At 43.8% G+C, this 18,263-nt stretch overlaps 1 protein-coding gene across 1 annotated transcript in view; it reads left to right on the forward strand.

Moving 5' to 3' along the window:
* LOC126299170 (dystrophin, isoforms A/C/F/G/H) overlaps window positions 1-18,263 on the forward strand; it is a 2,370,611-nt gene that overhangs the window by 1,088,052 nt on the left and 1,264,296 nt on the right. The window lies entirely within an intron of this gene.

The raw sequence follows: 18,263 nt of genomic DNA on the forward strand, positions 1-18,263 counted from the left end.
AGATGCGGACTAAGCGACTTTGACGCAGGGCTGATTATTATTATACAGAGCTGTGATCGAGTATCTATAAAACGTCGAATCTGGTCGAATGTTCACGTGGTTCTGTCGTGAGCATCTGCGAAAAGAGGTAGAAGAACAGTGAAAGTACCACTGAGAGCTAAATGACTGGACGTCCAAGATTCTTTACAGAACGTGGGTTTCGGAGGCTTATCTGCTCTGTAAAGTAGGATACAAGGTGATCTGTAGCATCTATGACGAAAGAGCACAATGCTGGTGCACGCGCAATTGTTTCGGGGTGCACCGTTGATCGTACGTTGTTGAAGTTCCACAGCAGACCACCCCTATGTGTTCACATGTTGAGCCAACGGCATTATCAATTACGATTGCTGTGGGTACGGGGCTATCGGGATTTGGTGGATGTAAACATGTAGGCCCTCGCGTGGATCACATTTTTGATAGACTAGGTCGATGATAGTGTCCACAAACGCCGTCATCGAGGTTAACGGCGGCCCGAAACGTGAAGCGCTTCACTGACGCAGGTTGGTGGGAGCAGTATTATGTTGTGGGAGACATTCTGCGGTGCTTGCATGGGACCTGCGGTTGTAGTGGAAGACACGCTTAAAGTTGCAAATTACCGGCCGAAGTCCCCTTGGAGGTGATCCCATCGTGGTGGCTCGGGCTCCAGAATCGCCAGGTGCAGCGGTGGCACGTAGACCAGGAGCTAGCAGAGGAACAGCCAGGTGTAGGCCGAGCTGGTTGGCCCACATGGGACTGTCGGCTGGCATGGAGTATGTCTCGGTGTCGGCAATAGTCGAAGACAAGATACTATTAGGTCTGAGCGCTGAGTATTTTTGTAGATATGCCCAGCTTCGGTCTCGCAGGGAACCGAGGCATTGCAGTATCAGCCCACATCAAGAGGTACCGTAATCCAGCTCGCTACTGCCTGAGACTGGTGACCCATATCATGCCACTTTAGCTTAGCAATAATCCGGCCCTGACAGCGGAATTTCACAGACAGCTGGCTTTCCGCCTCGTCACAGGTTGTGAAGTCTGCTCGGTTGTTGCTGCAGCATTGCCATGCTTCATCTTGACATGGTTCAAATAGCTCTGAGCACTATGGGACTCAACTGCTGTGGTCATCAGTCCCCTAGAACTTAGAACTACTTAAACCTAACTAACTTAAGGACATCACACACATCAATGCCCGGGGGAGGATTCGAACCTGCAACCGTAGCAGTCGCGCGGTTCCGGACTGAGCGCCTAGAACCGCGAGACCACCGCGGCCGGCCATCTTGACATCCCCAGGAGATATGGTTACTTTTCGCCTGTGACGGGATGTTCTTTGTGAGCTCTGTCTTTGGCAGTCCCAAAAAACTCGTAACATCACGCTTACCGGTGATGGTTGGGTTTTCGCTCTTCTTCTGTGATGGTGAATCCACATGTTTCCACTGCTCACTCTGCTCCTTTGTATCATGGTTACAGTGATACGTCCAGCACGCGTCCCTGATGGTCAGACCGGCAAGGGATCATCTCGAATGTTCTGACGTTGCTGTAATATTTCCGCTGCCACCTCTGTTCGATGAAGTTTGTGAATGGGTATGAGCAGTCGTGGGATTCAGGGGGCAGCGACTTGTGAAATATTCCAAATATTGCGCAACATGTTGAAAACAGATCTATGACTTATTTTAACATTGTCCAGTATCGCCTTAAGTGTGATAAGTCGGTCTTGGAGAACCAGCGGCTCCAGTTCTCTTACAAATCCTGGTTCCTCGCAGAGAGATGGTTTGCCGCTTCGTTTGATACACACTGGAAGCGTCTGCACAACCGAACCACTGTTGTCATCTTCTGATGGCGCATTGTTGCCGCACACTTCCACGAACCCAGCATGAACTGATGCAGCGTTGTTGCTTTTCAAATGCATAAAACGAGTCACCCCACGATACTCTACTGTACCATTTTATTTTGGCACCTCCGGCGCGGTACGGTACTGTTGATCGGGTATTTCACACTATGACATGACTGCAACCAAACCAAAAAAATAAATAACAAAGTATTTAGTACTTTTTTGGGTGTGATAATTAAAACTTAACGACTACTCTTTGGGTTAATAGAAGAAATAGACCCATGAAACGTAGAATTAAAATGTTACTGTTAATATCTCCCGCCTCCATAGCTGAGGACGCTAACGCACCCGTGCTCTATGCCACTCGATTCCTGGGTAATTAGTTCGAGTCCTGCTGCTGGAACAAATTTTCATCTCTAGAATTTGGGCGCCAAGGGGAGGGGAGCTGCTGGCGTACAGTCACTTACCGCCGCAATCTGCGCCAGAGGCCTGTGTTAAATTAAAAAACTAGCCACAGTGTCTATCATTTGATGATGGTCAGTCCGTCCGACGGGGATTAAAGCTCAGCGGCTCACATGGAGGCATTCGAGAGCTTAGGCTTCCCTTCATAGCGATATTAAGGAGAGAAATTGGTTACGAGTTACAGCATTGAAGTGAGTCGTAATTGTTGTCCGTTAGCGCAACTGGTAGCGTAGTACTTACTAAGGAAAGAGGTCAGGATGCCAAACCCTCTTCCGCTCAATGTATTACTTGTCACAAGTGTCCGTCATAAATTGGACAATAGAAACGGATGTTTCCATTTATTTCTTAATCGAATCCTTGGGAAGTGCTATAGACAATCCTGAACACTATTGACAGCAATCTTTTGTGGAATTTTCTTCGGCGCTCTGTTGATGCACAGGAGTCAGCGGTCCCCTGATACTGTTTGAGGGCAGAAGTGGGAGAAACAAATTCGTTGTAGTAGTGGCTAAGCTCGGCAGTTCACCGTCATGAGTCCGACGACGTCCTTTAAGTGCTCCCGTCAATTCGTTAAGGTACCAGAAGGACCTCCGTGTGTCAGTGAGAGTCTAAGTCTTCTACATGGCGACTGTATTTTGGAAAGATATAATCGTAGCTGTGTTAAAATTCTGGCCGAATCGAACGTAACTGAGTACCTGAAAAGTAAATGGTCGTATACCAAAACCACAACTTTCTCCAACGCCGCAACTTCGGTCACATGAGTCTTCTTATTTCCCCCCAGAAACCATATCAAAGTGTAGTACCCTGCAACCGGAATGTTTGCTTGTGCACCAAAGTGTTTCACTCGACTTGGCTCTGTTGCGGCTTATGGTTCTCTTGTTTCCATCCTCAGTCGGTCCCGGAATTTTTCTGTCGCTTGTCACTTCTACTTCGGATAGTTACTTGTTAATGGAAAAAGGGACACAGTTGAAAGCTTTTCGGAGTCCACGGTAAATTGTAGGACACCCTACAACTGGCTGGTTGTCATTTCAATGCTCATATTAAGGGCGAGGATATGACTGACATATCGAGTGACCATTCTTTGAGATCCAACAAGTACTCACTAGGGTTTACATCTGACGAACTTGTAAGTCACTTACATGAAAATCGTGAAATCGGTACTGTTCTCTTTGAATTAGTAACATACAGTTAGCGTCCACTGGCTAAGATTGTGATATACACTTAGTCAGGACGTAGATTGCAATAACGAAAACCAATTAAATGTTTTTACTTTAAATGCGAACAATTTAGGTTAGGCTTTACCATGACTGTTACTGACATCAAATGAAACAACCAGTTTACTGTTACCAGTCACCGTTTCATTTATTTCCACGACGCGTTTCAAAGGTTTAAACCTCCATCATCGGGTGGATTTACATTAGTTAGTATGACATTTGTGTGTGTGTTGTGTTACGATGATGGAGGTTTAAACCTTTGAAACGCGTCGTGGAAACAAATAAAACGGTGACTGGCAACAGTAAACTTGTTTCATTTAATGTCAATTAAATGTTCCTTTACAGGCACCAGAAGCATCTCCCACACCATACTCCCCACGCCTTAAGCCTATTCTGAGCGTTTCACGCAGAGTCTTTACTCTTAACACGCACTAGCTGTAATCGTGACTAGGCGCTTCAGTATGGAACCGCGCGACCGCTACGGTCGCAGGTTCAAATCCTGCCTCGGGCATGGATGTGTGTGATGTCCGTAGGTTAGTTAGGTTTAAGTAGTTCTAAGTCTAGGGGATTGATGACCTCAGAAGTTAAGTCCCATAGTGCTCAGAGCCATTTTCTATAATCGTGACTAACAGATTTTTTCTACACGTAAGCTGTACAACTGGCTTACTCATTGAACCAAATAAGTCGTTTTCGCCTACACTCGAGGCGTAGATGAAATAGTAGATCTCTCTAGATGAGGGTATCCAAGGCGCGGTCATTCGGGGTGTGTTTATAGTTAGGACAAATTTGTATCGTGTCTACCAGCAGACAGCATTTGCCAATTTTGGTGCTCGCGTTCGCTATCAATCTTCCGCTGTCGTCCACAGTTGCACCGACGGCACTTTGTTTCCAGCGTTGACAAATATCTCGGCACGTCTTAATGAAACTGTTCTCCACACGCCAAGATTGTAGTCGGCTACTGTGACTGGCTCTTTATGGAACCATGATAAATTCTTTCCTCATCACGCTAGAGCGATCACTGCGCAGTTACTGACAACGTCCCTTTTTCTCCGCGCTGCAAATGACACCATGATTTGTCAGAACCCTCACATGACAACACAGCATTCCCGGCGGGGTCAGGGATTTTCTCTGCCTCGTGATGACTTAGTGTTGTGTGATATCCTTAGGTTAGTTAGGTTTAAGTAGTTCTAAGTTCTAGGGGAATGATGACCACAGCAGTTGAGTCCCATAGTGCTCAGAGCCATTTGAACCATTTTTTGACTATATAGCCGAGTTTACAGTTGGGTGAGAAAATCGTACTTCCTTGTATATGTAATGGATAATGGCAATAACAGAACCAAGATTTCATTTGATACCGCAAACATGGTGCCAAATATATCTGTGTAAATCAACAAGATAGCTGTTGACCGTCGTGTTCTGCGTTCCTAACTGCTTCCTTTTGGAATGATAAGGTTTTTTCATCTTAAAGCTGGTAGAATAGGCTTTCATTCAAACTTCAAAATTTTTACATAGGCAAAATATGCCAGGAGCTAAGATTCGCCAGTTTGGTTTAGAAACTGCAGTCTTTAACCAATTGTCATGTAAACATAAGATTGCTACCTTAATAGTAAATCATTCAGTTTTCCCTTCTAAGATTTTCTTCAACATTTATCTCATAATAAAAATTAATTATCAAACTGTCGGGAGAAGTTATGTAATACATTTTATTTCGCTTAAGGCATTTCACTACCGTTGTAAATTCATAATCTTGTAATTATGGAGATAGGTAATGTCGATAGTTAATTTCAGTCACAATATGTGCTCATGTTACGAATGGCATCATATGTGATGATATGCATCGTGTACCCTTTTGGTGGGGTTAGTGAAAAGAAAACAAACATATTGAAATTCTTCGGGATATTATTAGTAGCACACGACATAGTAAATGACGTTAATATCACCATAGATCTTCCGAAATCTTTTACGGTTCTCAGAATTACAAGTCCATCGACGGTGGCGAAATCTCGCAGAAAATAATTTGGGCAAACTAAGAAAAATAAATTGTTTCGCATCAAGGCGGAGCCAAGACGCAACTTTTTAAAAGCACCACCACCGTTACTGCATCATAGTCCGCCGTAATTCACGACAATAGGCGAGATGACAGTGCAACGCAAAGCCGACTGTTTCCTTCGCAAAGCCAAGTATGATGATTGGAGGCCCACTCATCATTGGTCTTCGAAGAAACCTAACTTCCTTGTATTCACCGTGTAAACTAGTTTCTCGATTTTATTTTCAGCTAGGGCTTGTTTTGGCCAGATAAGATTCGTTCCTCCTCATTATTGTTTCTGCATTTTGTTGTCTTGGGAGGACTTAGAGAATGATGACACACAGGGGTTTATACATTACTCCATGGAGCTAGGGTTACGAGAAAAATGACTATACCGATCTTGAAAACATAAATCGCGTCGTACACCTTTCCACTGAATAACAGGCGTCAGTTTTAATGATAAACATTTAAGTGTATGTGGGACATGCCACTGAAAATTTGTTCCAAAAACTTTAACTGAGCAATAAAAATGCGAACAAACCCACTGTTGTTGGTGGACTTCGTAACTGCATTAGGCAAACATATTTTTTTTTCTTTTTACGTATTTTGGATATCGGCGTTTCTGTAGGCTGGAAAATGTTCCTGTTTCGAAAATTTGATATCAGCACAATAAGTTTGTGAAAACAAACCATCTAAAGGCCCGTCCAAATTTTTCCTATTGTACGAAACACACGAATCACAACAGGAAGTGATGTGAAGCTGAACTTTGGAAATAGATTGATAAGGCAATAGAGAAATATTACCGCTTACAATGGCCCCATATATGGCGAAGATTTGGCGAAAATACGAAGAATTTTTAAGTTTCCACTAAAATTGGCATACGCGTAACGTATCAGAAATGCAGTCTGCATCCTTTGAAAAAACGGTGAAGGAAAGAATGGTCCTTCAACTTGAACAAACGTAAAGTCTGTTATTTAAGAAAGGTCTATTACTTAAAATTTTCTACTCGTAATTTATGAATCTCAAGGAAAATATACAAGGAGAATAATAAGAAACATCAACTTTGATTCTGAAGCATAGAAAAATATTAAAACAGAATTCTGTCTGTAATAGTTTTTGAGTCACCGATTGAGAATATGCAACAAATTGCAAGAAAAGCTATTAAGCAAGAGAAAAACTTCCAAAACAAAACCGTAAGAGAATTTACCTGCTTTTAGATCTCATATATTTGGATTTTTTTTTTTTTGCGTTGCCGCCATGTCGTAGTTTCCTTTACTTACTACATATTACTTCCTCCGAGATGTTTAAACACCACATAACAATTCCGACAGAAATAAATCTTAATAAAAGCTGTGTGTTCCCTGCTGTGTACCAGAATTCTTCATTGACTGGTTAATATTAATGTCTGGTTCGAGATTCGTAAAAAAAAAAAAAAAAAAAAAAGGCTCTGAGCTCTATAGGACTCAACTGCCGTGGTCATCAGTCCCCTAGAACTTAGAACTACTTAAACCTAACTAACCTAAGGACATCACACACATCTATGCCCGAGGCAGGATTCGAATCTGCGACCGTAGCACTCGCGCGGTTTCAGACTGTAGCGCCTAGAACCGCTCGGCCACTCGGCCGCCTTAGATTTGCAGGTTCGGCATTTTACGGCGTGTCAAGGAAAACGTAATAGAATACTTCGGGTAGGGATGACGACTGCAGTAAAACTAGTAATATATCTGTCGTCAGTAGCATTTATTAAATCGCCACTGAGCGGCACAGAACTTGAGTACACGGTACAAAAATGACATCACATTCTTATCTTTTAAAGTTGTCTTTAAATTCGTAATTTAGTTACGTTTTGTTGTACGAATCAAGCACACTTCTTCAGACTCCAACATATAATAAAAATTATAACTTGTTCTTACGACAAAATTAATTTCCGTGTTCTCCATAAAATTAAATACACGCAAATCTAGAGCAACTACTGCATTGGCTTTCCAGCTTAAGCAAACATTTATTTGTGTTACAAGCTTTCAGCAGTAGAATGAAAAACAGGGATAATATGAGGGCGTGCTAAAAGGTAATGCTTCCGAATTTTTTATGGTTAAACTTTTACAGATTTTTTAATAAAACAAACGCTATTAATATTCTATATATCTGTCCTTCAGTTCTGCAAATTTGTAGTTCCCTGCCGCTAGAGTGGTCCGAACTATAGCGTGCGACATGGCTGTGTGTAACGTAAAGCCGTCGGCCCACGGACCATGCATTCGAACGCTGTGTGTGCCGAGTTTCTGACGTCATAGCGTGGAAAAAACGCGTTGAGGAGATTTCCTGAACGTGCAGGTCAATATTAGCATGTCACACATAATGAACGTACTTTTGAACGTAGACCAGTGAGATAGAAGAACGCGAGCTACGTCAGATGACGCAATTTCTCTTCAGTAGAGAGTCGGGATACGCTATTTTGGGTCTCCATAGACCCCAAATGTATATAAGGTGATTTTTTACACCGTGTACGAACTCTAGCGATTGATCGATGAGAGGATACAGAAAAAACGTTTAATGATCTTATGTCCGAAAATGCGGTCTAATACGCACGGTACCATACAGCCATAGTTACAGTATGCGTTGGAAATGGTTTCCAAGTGCCTCAACGCTTGCGTGTACGCACCGCAGCATGTTCTGTCTCACATGTTCACATTAGCCAGGCTGCATCCGAACAGTGTCAAAGGCAGCATGAATACGCTGCTCCAGTGTCTCTACATCTGGAATAGGCTGTGCATACCCTGTGCTTTTGAGATGGCCCCATAACTAGAAATCGCACGGATTGAGATCCGGTGAACGATCAGGTCATGCAACTGGACCCCTCGTCCGATCTGTCGACCGGGGAAAACACGGCTGAGATGCGTCCGGACGTTAACGGCGAAGTGGACTGGAGCAATATCATGTAGCAGGACGCAGATCCTGGAATCGTGGTTGCCTGGTGAGTAAACCAGTGATAAAACAGCTCCCGATGTGCAAAGTCTGTCGCTAGTAAGCCCTGCACACGCTGTAAGTGATAAGGGTAGTAACCGTTGTCATGGAGAATGTTCCACATCGTCGTCTGGCTTTCCCTGTACTGGCGGGCCAACTGCCTGATACCTCCATGGCAGTCGCCTTCCACAGTATTAATGATATTTTTCCCCAAGCCAGGTGTCCGAACATTTCGGGTACGGCCTTCATGATTTCCTGCTTCCTGAAACGACCCTGGCTCAGACCAACAGCCAACAGCGAAACACTGTTGCAGACATTGAATGTCGTGGTTGTTGTCGGCGGGGATAGGTCTTCTGATACAACCTTGCGGCCCGCCTCTGTTTCCATTTGCCTGGAAGTAAGTAAACACCATGTCGGCAAGCTCTCGATTTGGATACGGAACCATTGTGTACAACGTTGTATTACATCCAATACAAGGTGAGTCAGCAAGAGAAGTGAATCGGACACAACATTACCAATTACTATGGCAAGAGAGGGCGCTAGGGCATGACATATGAGGAACAGTACTACTCTCTCGGAGGAAACAGTGCATACTGTAATTGTGGCTGCATGGTACAGCGCTTATTAGACCGCAGTCTCTGTAACAAAGTATGATTGAATAAATGGTCTCTAGCATGAAACCATGAATTGCCGGGAACAATTTCATTAGACCTTTTTTGTTCCGCATCCTCTCATTGATCAATTCCTAGAGTTTGTACACGGTGAAAAAAATTACCCTGTATATCCCGTTTCTAACCATCAGCTAACTGCGGATCTCTCGAAAATTAAAACGCTAATTTACGATTTCTTGTAATAAAATGGCGGCAAACGTCATATCGGTTATTAACGAATTATTGTAGATGCGTATTATGAAAGTACGCCGTTTCAAGGCAACGTAATATTGAGGATCCATCAAAAACGCATTGTTCTTGGCACAATTTGTTGTTATTAACTGTCCGTTAGTAACATGTGTACGATTAAAACTTTCAGGAGACGGTGCCGTGCAAAGTACTGTCGAACATTGCTTCTGGTCGGTGTTGCGTAATGAGTAGAGAAGCAGATTAGTATTGAAGCACATGCCCCGTTGGTGGTTAGCATCCCGCTGGCTTCAGATATTTGTTTTACTAACCTTTGCCTTTTCTGATAGGTTCTGATACTTTATTAGTTTAATAGAAGCGTATTCTGTAATATTCGATATTATGTAAATATCTGATTTGCGAGCCAGTTCCGGGCGACAACTTCCGCTGCAGCGCGCTGCATTCGCCTGTGTCACGTTGAGGCTAACGTACCGTAGGCACAAGGCCAATAGTTTCTTAGCGTTCAGCAGCACGTTGAACTTAGTATGACAACGTGGGCGTTAGAAAGCATGGCCCTGTGCCAACTGCTTAACCACGTCAGTACGTGAGAACCAGCGGGCTGTAATTGAATTTCGAATTGAAAGAGTTGGTCTACACATGGAGCACCCTGTCCTTCAGCATGACAATGTTAACCCACACACTACCGCTGCGACATGTACAACGATTCGACGCCTTGGTCTGTCATTGACCGACATCCACGTAGTCCCGACTTGGTCCACCCAATTTTTATCTAAAAACTTAAATAACGTCTTCGAGCACTTCACTTTGATAGAGAGGAAGCGGTGCAAGCAGAGATGGGGTTGTGGCTCCGTCAACAAAGTTAGACATTCTGCAGTGACGGTATAAGCAAACTGATTACTCGTTGGGAGAAATATGTTCGTAACGAGGGTGACGATGTTGAGAAATAAATATGTGTGAGGTTCATTCAGATGAAACCTGGTCAATGCGTCTACCTTAGTCTTACACATAAGGTGGCACCACGTAACTGCGGCTATGGTTGCGCCATCTATTGGTAGACTGACGCGTGAGCACCATTTGATGTTGCATAGCGCCAATGTGGTTTCACGCCGAAGAGAAGGTGGTCACACAAACAAGTTATCGTCTACTACCGAACACGCAGGCGAGTAAACAGGAACAACGAGGAGTGATTCGATTTTTGGCGGCGGAGGGAGTTGCAGTCCGCGAAATGTATGGACGGATGAAAGCTGTGTACGGTGAGTTCAGTCTGAGTCGTTCAAGTGTTGCGGAATGGCGCAAACGATTCCTTGAGGGGCTCGAGTCGCTGGAAGACGACGCTCGTTCTGGACAGGCTCATCGGGTCATTCCACCGGAAATAGTTTCAGAAGTGAATGCTTTAGTCTTGGACAACCGCAGAATCACCGTGGAGGAGATCCATCGGTTACTGGGTATTAGTGTGGGCACCGCCCACACCATAATGCATCAACACTTGAACTTTCGAAAAAGTCTGTGCTTCCAACTGACCGCCGAACAGAGCAATACTCGAATGGCGCTGTCTTTCAGTCACCTGCAACGTTATCATGAGGAGGAATTCGGCTTTCTGTCGCGTATTGTCACAGTTGACGAAACATGGCGTCACCATTTTGAACTGGAAAGCAAGCGTCAGAGCAAGCAGTGGAAACATGCTTAGCGGCCACTGAGAGGTCCATCAGTCCGTCGCGAGTTGGTATCTCTTAATCGTAGGACTAGGGGAAAAACAGTACGACGCTGGACTAATCTGACTACGATATCGACTAGTCACAGTTCCCACATATTAAATCTTGCAGAAATGAACAGGATTGGTTCTAGTTTGTGTAATAACAAAAAAAGTGAAGGAAAGGAATCGGGCCAGGAAACGACATAAAATAGCTTTAACTAGATGAAAACAAAACAAAAAAGAAACATGCTGTCGAAATTTGCGCGTAGAAACTAGGAAGGTAATCGATTTTTTAATGTATAGGATGCCACAAATATGGCATGGATTTACGTTACTAATGCTGATCTTTAGCCAGTTGTTCTAACACAACGTAGTGGTCACAATATGTTCAAGTGCCAAACTATCGTCCGTAAATTTTCTTTGACAGTAATAGCGAGCCTGTAAACCGCTAATGAAGTGTCATTTTCGAGAGCGTTGCCTGAAAAACACCTATTTATCTGCTTATTAACGGCAAATGGCTTCGCGCCTGTGACTGCTTTGCGCAGAGACTCTCGACAGTGCAACATTTGCAATATTCCATGCCTCTCTCTCTCTATCCCTTCTCCCTCCAGTCCCCTCTTTTCCATTTCCGCTCCCATTCCGTATTTCGTCACATTAAGGACCGGATATTTTTGTTGGGTCTTACTGCAGTAGCCGCGTATTGCGTGCTGCCTTGAGCTGCATGCATCCGCACAACGTTGACTGTCTTTCAGGTTCTCTAATATCCGCTCGGTTCAGCCTTTTACTGTAGAAAACGGTATTTTTTGGCTAGCTGTTTTGGTTTTGCGTTTGCATACGTATTTATATATCATCAACTCTGCATGGTATTTATTTTAAAATTTCTATGTTTTTACATAAAACCTTTCTCCACACTGTGTAACAATAATGTTGTACTGCGTAATAGCTTAGAGCCTATACACAAATAAAGGTTTCTAATACGAGGGCGTGCTGAAATGTAAGCCCTCCGAATTTTTTATGCGAAAACGCTTACAGGTTTTTAAATTAAACTTACGTTATTCACACTCTACATCTTTATTTATGTCTACATATTTGCAGCCCTTTGCTGTCAGAGGACTCCGAATTGTAGCGTGTAAGATGGCGGTCTGTAACTTAAATACGTCACTGTGTGAGAAACAGCATGCTGTAATCGATAATTTGGAATTCGTTGAGTTCGTCTACACATGTAGCAGCCTCTCCTTTAGCATGACAATACCACACCACGCACGAGTGCTGCGACCTTCGCAACAATCCGACGCCGTGTCTGCCCTGTTCGCTGTAATCGATTATCCTCCACAGACTCCTGACTTGGCCCCATCCGATTATCATCTGTTACCGAAACTTAAAGAACACCTTCGAGGCCTCGAATTCGCTAGTGAAGAAGCGGTGCAAGCAGAGGTGAGTTCGTGGCTCCGTTAACAAAGTTAAACATTCTACAGTAACTGTACGAACAAACTAGTCTCTCGTTGGGACAAATGTGTCCGGCGCCAGGGTAACGAAAAATTATCTACGTCGCTGGTAGCTCGTCTTTCAGATAAATCGCTGCTTTATTTTATTTTGTCTTATAACCCAATCTATTCCAGAAATTAGATGAACATTTTAAAATTAGCTGACTGGCACAATCAGTTGTGGAAGTCAGTACACCTCTGATGAAATCCATGTATCTGTTGTGTAGCTTGAGTCTATTTTTCATACTAAAAGAATAACCGGTTTGATTTACTGCTACACTAGTGCAGCTTCCATCGTATTGACGAATATCTGATTCACTCTGTGATTAATTGTCTGTATTGTCTGTAAGCTTTTAGCGTACTTCGGTCCAGTTCTACGCCCATGGAACATCATTGGTAGTGACGGGCGCTACATTCTGGCCCTCCACGTAGTAGTCACCCACGCTGACCCCTGAACCTGGCCGGCCGGTGTGGCCGAGCGGTTCTGCGCATGTCAGTCTGGAGCCGCGTGACCGCTACGGTCGCAGGTTCGAATCCTGCCTCGGGCCAAGATGTGCGTGATGTCCTTAGGTTAGGTAGGTTTAAGTAGTTCTAAGTTCCAGCGGGCTGATGACCTCAGAAGCTAATTCCCATAGTGCTCAGAGCCATTTGAACCAACCCTGAACCTGGTAGGCAAGCTTGTATTAAATTGAGAAAAAGTAAACTTCGTATATTAGTTAGTTTAGGATGATTAATGTTTTTAGTTTGGTGTTTCCCGTCGATAAATGACGCCTCCATACATGTATCGACGGAAACAGAGGACAAATGAGACAGCTTGCGGCAACTTCGAGCACTTGAATAGAAAAGTGGTTTTATTCCCCCGTATTTTTACGGCGGTGTTTTTACCTCGAGCGGTAAAGAGCTGAATAAACACGCTAGATTCTCTCATTGCTCGCAAAGTTCACGCTCTGTTTGCATTATAGCCCTTTTTATATAACTGAAATCAAGATCCGTTGTCTTTACGTACTTGTCGAAGCAAAGTCTCGAATGTTGTTATTGAGGTTGTGAATACAGTACACGTTTGTTACTGCTGCGCCGGCCGAGGTGGCCGAGCGGTTCTAGGCGCTACAGTCTGGAACCGCGCTTCGCTACGGTCGCAGGTTCGAATCCTGCCTCGGGCATGGATATGTGTTATGTCTTTAAGTCAGTTAGGTTTAAGTAGTTCTAAGTTATAGGTGATTGATGACCTTAGAATTTAAGTCCCATAGTGGTTAAAATGGCTCTGAGCACTACGCGACTTAACTTCTGAGGTCATCAGTCGCCTAGAACTTAGAACTGATTAAACCTAACTAACCTAAGGACATGACACACATCCATGCCCGAGGCAGGATTCGAACCTCTGACCGTAGCGATCGCTCGGCTCCAGACTGTAGCGCCTTGAAACGCTAGGCCACTCCGGCCGGCGTTCCATAGTGCTCAGAGCCATTTCAACAATTGTTACTTCTGCCAAATAACGCGGAGTTTAATGTTCGCTGCGCCTCACGGGATTAGCCGAGCGGTCTGGGGCCCTGCTGTCATGGACTTTGCGGCTGGTCCCGGCGGAGGTTTGAGTCCTCCCTCGGGCATTGGTGTGTGTATTTGTCCTTAGGATAATTTAGGTTAAGTAGTGTGTAAGCTTAGGGACTGATGAGCTTAGCAGTTAAGTCCCATAAGATTTCACACACATTTGAACACATTTTTGAATGTTCGCTGCCAATAAGGAAGAAGGTCCCTATATCCGACGGTCCATTGTAGTATTCTGCATTTTAAGCTATGAACGGTATAAAACAGGTGTTTCCATACTGCAGTCGTTCGTTTTCAGTTAAGAGAATTCAAAAGCTGCATAAAACTCTGGCGTATAAGATGATCTGGTTTTTGTGCTAGTGATAGTTAAGGAAACGATGAGCAGCATATTTTTGGCACAGTTGTGCGAGACGTCCAAGAACTCGGTGAAAGAAGTGAAATAGTGTGCCACTCTACTGTGCAGTTGGAAAACACAACACTAAAAAATGACGGAAAGAGGTAATGTTATTCGGCTAATGCAATCGTACTGCAGACCACAGTGGATAGTATTGTATGTTTAGCGGGGGCCTAGAAACGATGCAGGGCCTCCGGACCCGTTGCAGCCGCAGTGGTCCACAACCCCATATCGACTACCGCAGTCCACTTCACCCGTCCGCCGCCCCACACCGAATCACTATTTCACGATTATTTTGCGGTTGAGCCCCCGATGGACTTCCACAGGGAACGTCTCACACCAGACAAATGTAACCCCTATAAAGCGTGGTAGAGTAATGGTCGTGTACGCGTACGTGGAGCACTCCTTTGCGCAGCAATTGCCGACATAGTGTAGCTGAGGCGGAATAAGGCGAACCAGCCTGCATTCGCGAGGCAGATGGAAAGCCGTCTAAAAACCATACACAGACTGGCAGGCTCACCGGACCTCGACACAAGTCCGCCGGGTGGATTCGTGCCGGGGACCAGGCGCTCCTTCCCAATCCGTAAAGCCGTGCGTTAGACCGAACGGCTAACCGGGAGGGCTGCCATAGCGGATACTAACATGGTCACTTGGCTAGTTGCAGTTCAGAGTAGCACCCACTTAACCAGCAGCAAAGTGATCGCGGAACATGTCCTCTGCTACAGGAGCAATGGTGTCCTATTAAAATCATTAAATTTATTAAAGATTGGAAGGACTGATGACCATAGCTGTTAAGTCCCATAGTGCTCAGAGCCTCAAAGATTGGAAGGGAAATGAGTGACAAAGACGACGGTTAAGGCGCCTGGAGTTCTTGCAGAGGAAATTTATATTGTGCAAATTACGGAAGAAAACAGGGTATCGAGAAGAATAGGATTCGAGTGTCTCTCCAAAAACAATGAGATCTCAATAAATATTCCATTGATGCGGTGCTGAAGAACGGAAATGCACTACTAAAATTTTGAGAACTGTACAGTATTTGTTGCATGGAATTAAAACTGTAGGGCTAACGAAGAAACGTTCAGGTAAATTACACTATTTGGGGGATTCGGTTTTAAAAGGGGCTAACACTCCGTTGCAAAAACCACACAGGACATTGTACATTTGACAAATGAATGAAGCGACGTACTGCAAACATCCAGTATCGTGGATGCGCACTCCTTAGGCTATGAATAAATGCTGTGACAATAACAGCGTGTATGGAGAACAGCATCTTTGCCAGACGTTGAGTGCTTAGCGCCCCACTTCTCAGCACATCTATTTCTGAGGCGTTGAAATGACTTTCCTAGACACACACACCGAGACCTCTGTCTATTTCCAATAAAGTCAGAGTTTACCAAAGTTCAGATGGTTTCTTCATTTTGATTTTTAGGATTTTTTTTGTCTAACTTCGTCGGTTGTCATAATTACTTTCATCGTCTGGCCCTTATTCCCTGGCCGGCCGTTAATGGCCGAACGGTTCTAGGTGCTTCAGTCCGGAACCGCGCTGTTGCTACGGTCGCAGGTTCTAATCCTGCCTCGGGCATGGATGTGTGTGATGTTCTTAGGTTAGTTAGATTTAAGTATTTCTACACCTAGTGCACTGATGACCTCAGATGTTGTGTCCCATAGTGCTTGGAGCCATCTGAACTTATTGCCTTATCGGGCAATATAGTGTAACATCTCGAGGATATAAATCTTTTATAAAGTGTAAGACATATTCGACATGCAGTTTGCAGTTGAATTTTGTGCGTTTGAGTGTAATGGATTTATTATATTAAAGAAGAATGAAGTCATTTTCTGTGACGTATTTGACAAATTGGAAATATTATCCGGATTAACATATCTGTGGCATATCCTTGTTTATTTTCCTAAAAAAAATTTGCAGCTATTCCAAAGGAGTTTGGGTACACATTGGGGAAATGAACGAAAAACTGATAAAATTTTAAATGTGAGTTCTCTGTTGTTATATTTGAGACTATAGCACGGGAAACTTGTATCACTCGTCGGCCGGAGTGGCCGTGCGGGTCTGGGCGCTACGGGCTGGAGCCGAACGACCGCTCCAGTCGCAGGTTCGAATCCTGCCTCGGGCATGGATGTGTGTGATGTCATTAGGTTAGTTAGGTGTAAGTAGTTCTAAGTTCTAGGCGACTGATGACCACAGCAGTTAAGTCGCATAGTGCTCAGAGCCATTGTATCACTCCTAAATTTCTAATTCGTTGCTGGCAGGTACTAAGAAATGTTGAATAAGATTAAAACTGGGACGTATCTGTTTCACCTCTTCACGAATAAGTAACATATATCCTGCCAAAGCACTGCTGTGATACCTATTCTCTTCTCTAACCAGTAGGGAATGAAATCAGTTTTCAAATTTCGATAAAGGTGTGTGCTTCCGTAGAAAGACACATTCCCTGACTGTCTTTAATGTCCTTGCAGTCAACAGGACATTAAATTGTTGACTTTACTGTCTTTTCGTAATGCCGGCGACTTAAAATCAGACTCTCAGCACCAATTTTTTGTCGCCTAGTGTTTGCAACCCCTAATCTTCTATAAAGATGAAAGAAGAACTTTGAATTAGTTCACACGATTGAGAATCGCGACGGACATGACCTTCTGTTCATTCAAGTACGTCGTAATACTTTCAGCTTACCGTGAACCACCTTACCGACATTTAGTATCTATATTGTGAGAATTCCTTTGCAGAATGCCGTTTTGATAGTAATCCCGGCGTAATAGTAGGCCTAATCTGATAACTAAACGACACTCGGATTAATAAAGACGGGTGTATTGAATGGTGGTCAAAACAAAACAGAGACGAAAAGTGATATCGACATTTCGTGAGAATGTAATCTGAGCGGTTTGGATATTGTCAGCAAGACAGAGCAGTAGCACTCTCCATACATGCGACCTTTCCATGAGTCTTCCCTGAGGGGAAGGCAGCCAGCAAAGGCAGTAAATTCTCCTGGCCCCAATATCGCCTGATCTTTCTGCCTATGATTTTTACATGCGAGCCAAGTCAGATAAAAACTTCACACTGTGGAAGTTACAGCAGAAGATAGAGAACATTCTTGCTGCCATCTCTAGTGCAGAGCTGTTATGTGTGTCTCACTGTCATACATCGCGCACTCCACTGCAGTGACGTCAACGGTGGCCACGTCTTGAGTGTTCCGTAAAGAGTAGTCCTCCTGTTCATTAAATGGGCCAACATATTTCATGTCCGACTTAAAAATGTTTTCCGAAGGAAAGTCATTTTCGCCTCGCTATAATAGATCAGTGAAACAGTACACTTCTAAACGAATGCACTATGGAAATCCTAGGTGAATTCTCCCCGAACGTAGTTACCATTAAAAAGTTTGCCTATAATTATATAAATTAGATTTCACTGCATTCAAGGCAGTGATACTTCAGAGATAGGCGACTTAATCATTGATACAAGCTACTAAATGAAAATTAAGCATTGTCTCTCACATTCCTATCAACACACACATTCTACACACATGTTCATGAACATAAAAAAAGCCTCGTGATGACTGGGTGTTTTGTGCAGTCCTTAGGTTAGTTAGGTTTAAGTAGATCTAAGTTCTAGGGGACTGATGTCCTCAGAAGTTAAGGCCCATAATGCTCAGAGCCATCTGAACTTTTTATCTTTTTTTATTTTTTATTTTTATTTTTTAACTGCAGGCAAGGGCGCGTATTGGCAGACACTACACAGATTTTGAGACTTCGACGAAAGTGTAGTTCTTCGGTGGGAAAG

This window comes from Schistocerca gregaria, chromosome X (genome assembly GCF_023897955.1).
Source record: "Schistocerca gregaria isolate iqSchGreg1 chromosome X, iqSchGreg1.2, whole genome shotgun sequence".
Classification (NCBI taxonomy): domain Eukaryota; kingdom Metazoa; phylum Arthropoda; class Insecta; order Orthoptera; family Acrididae; genus Schistocerca; species Schistocerca gregaria.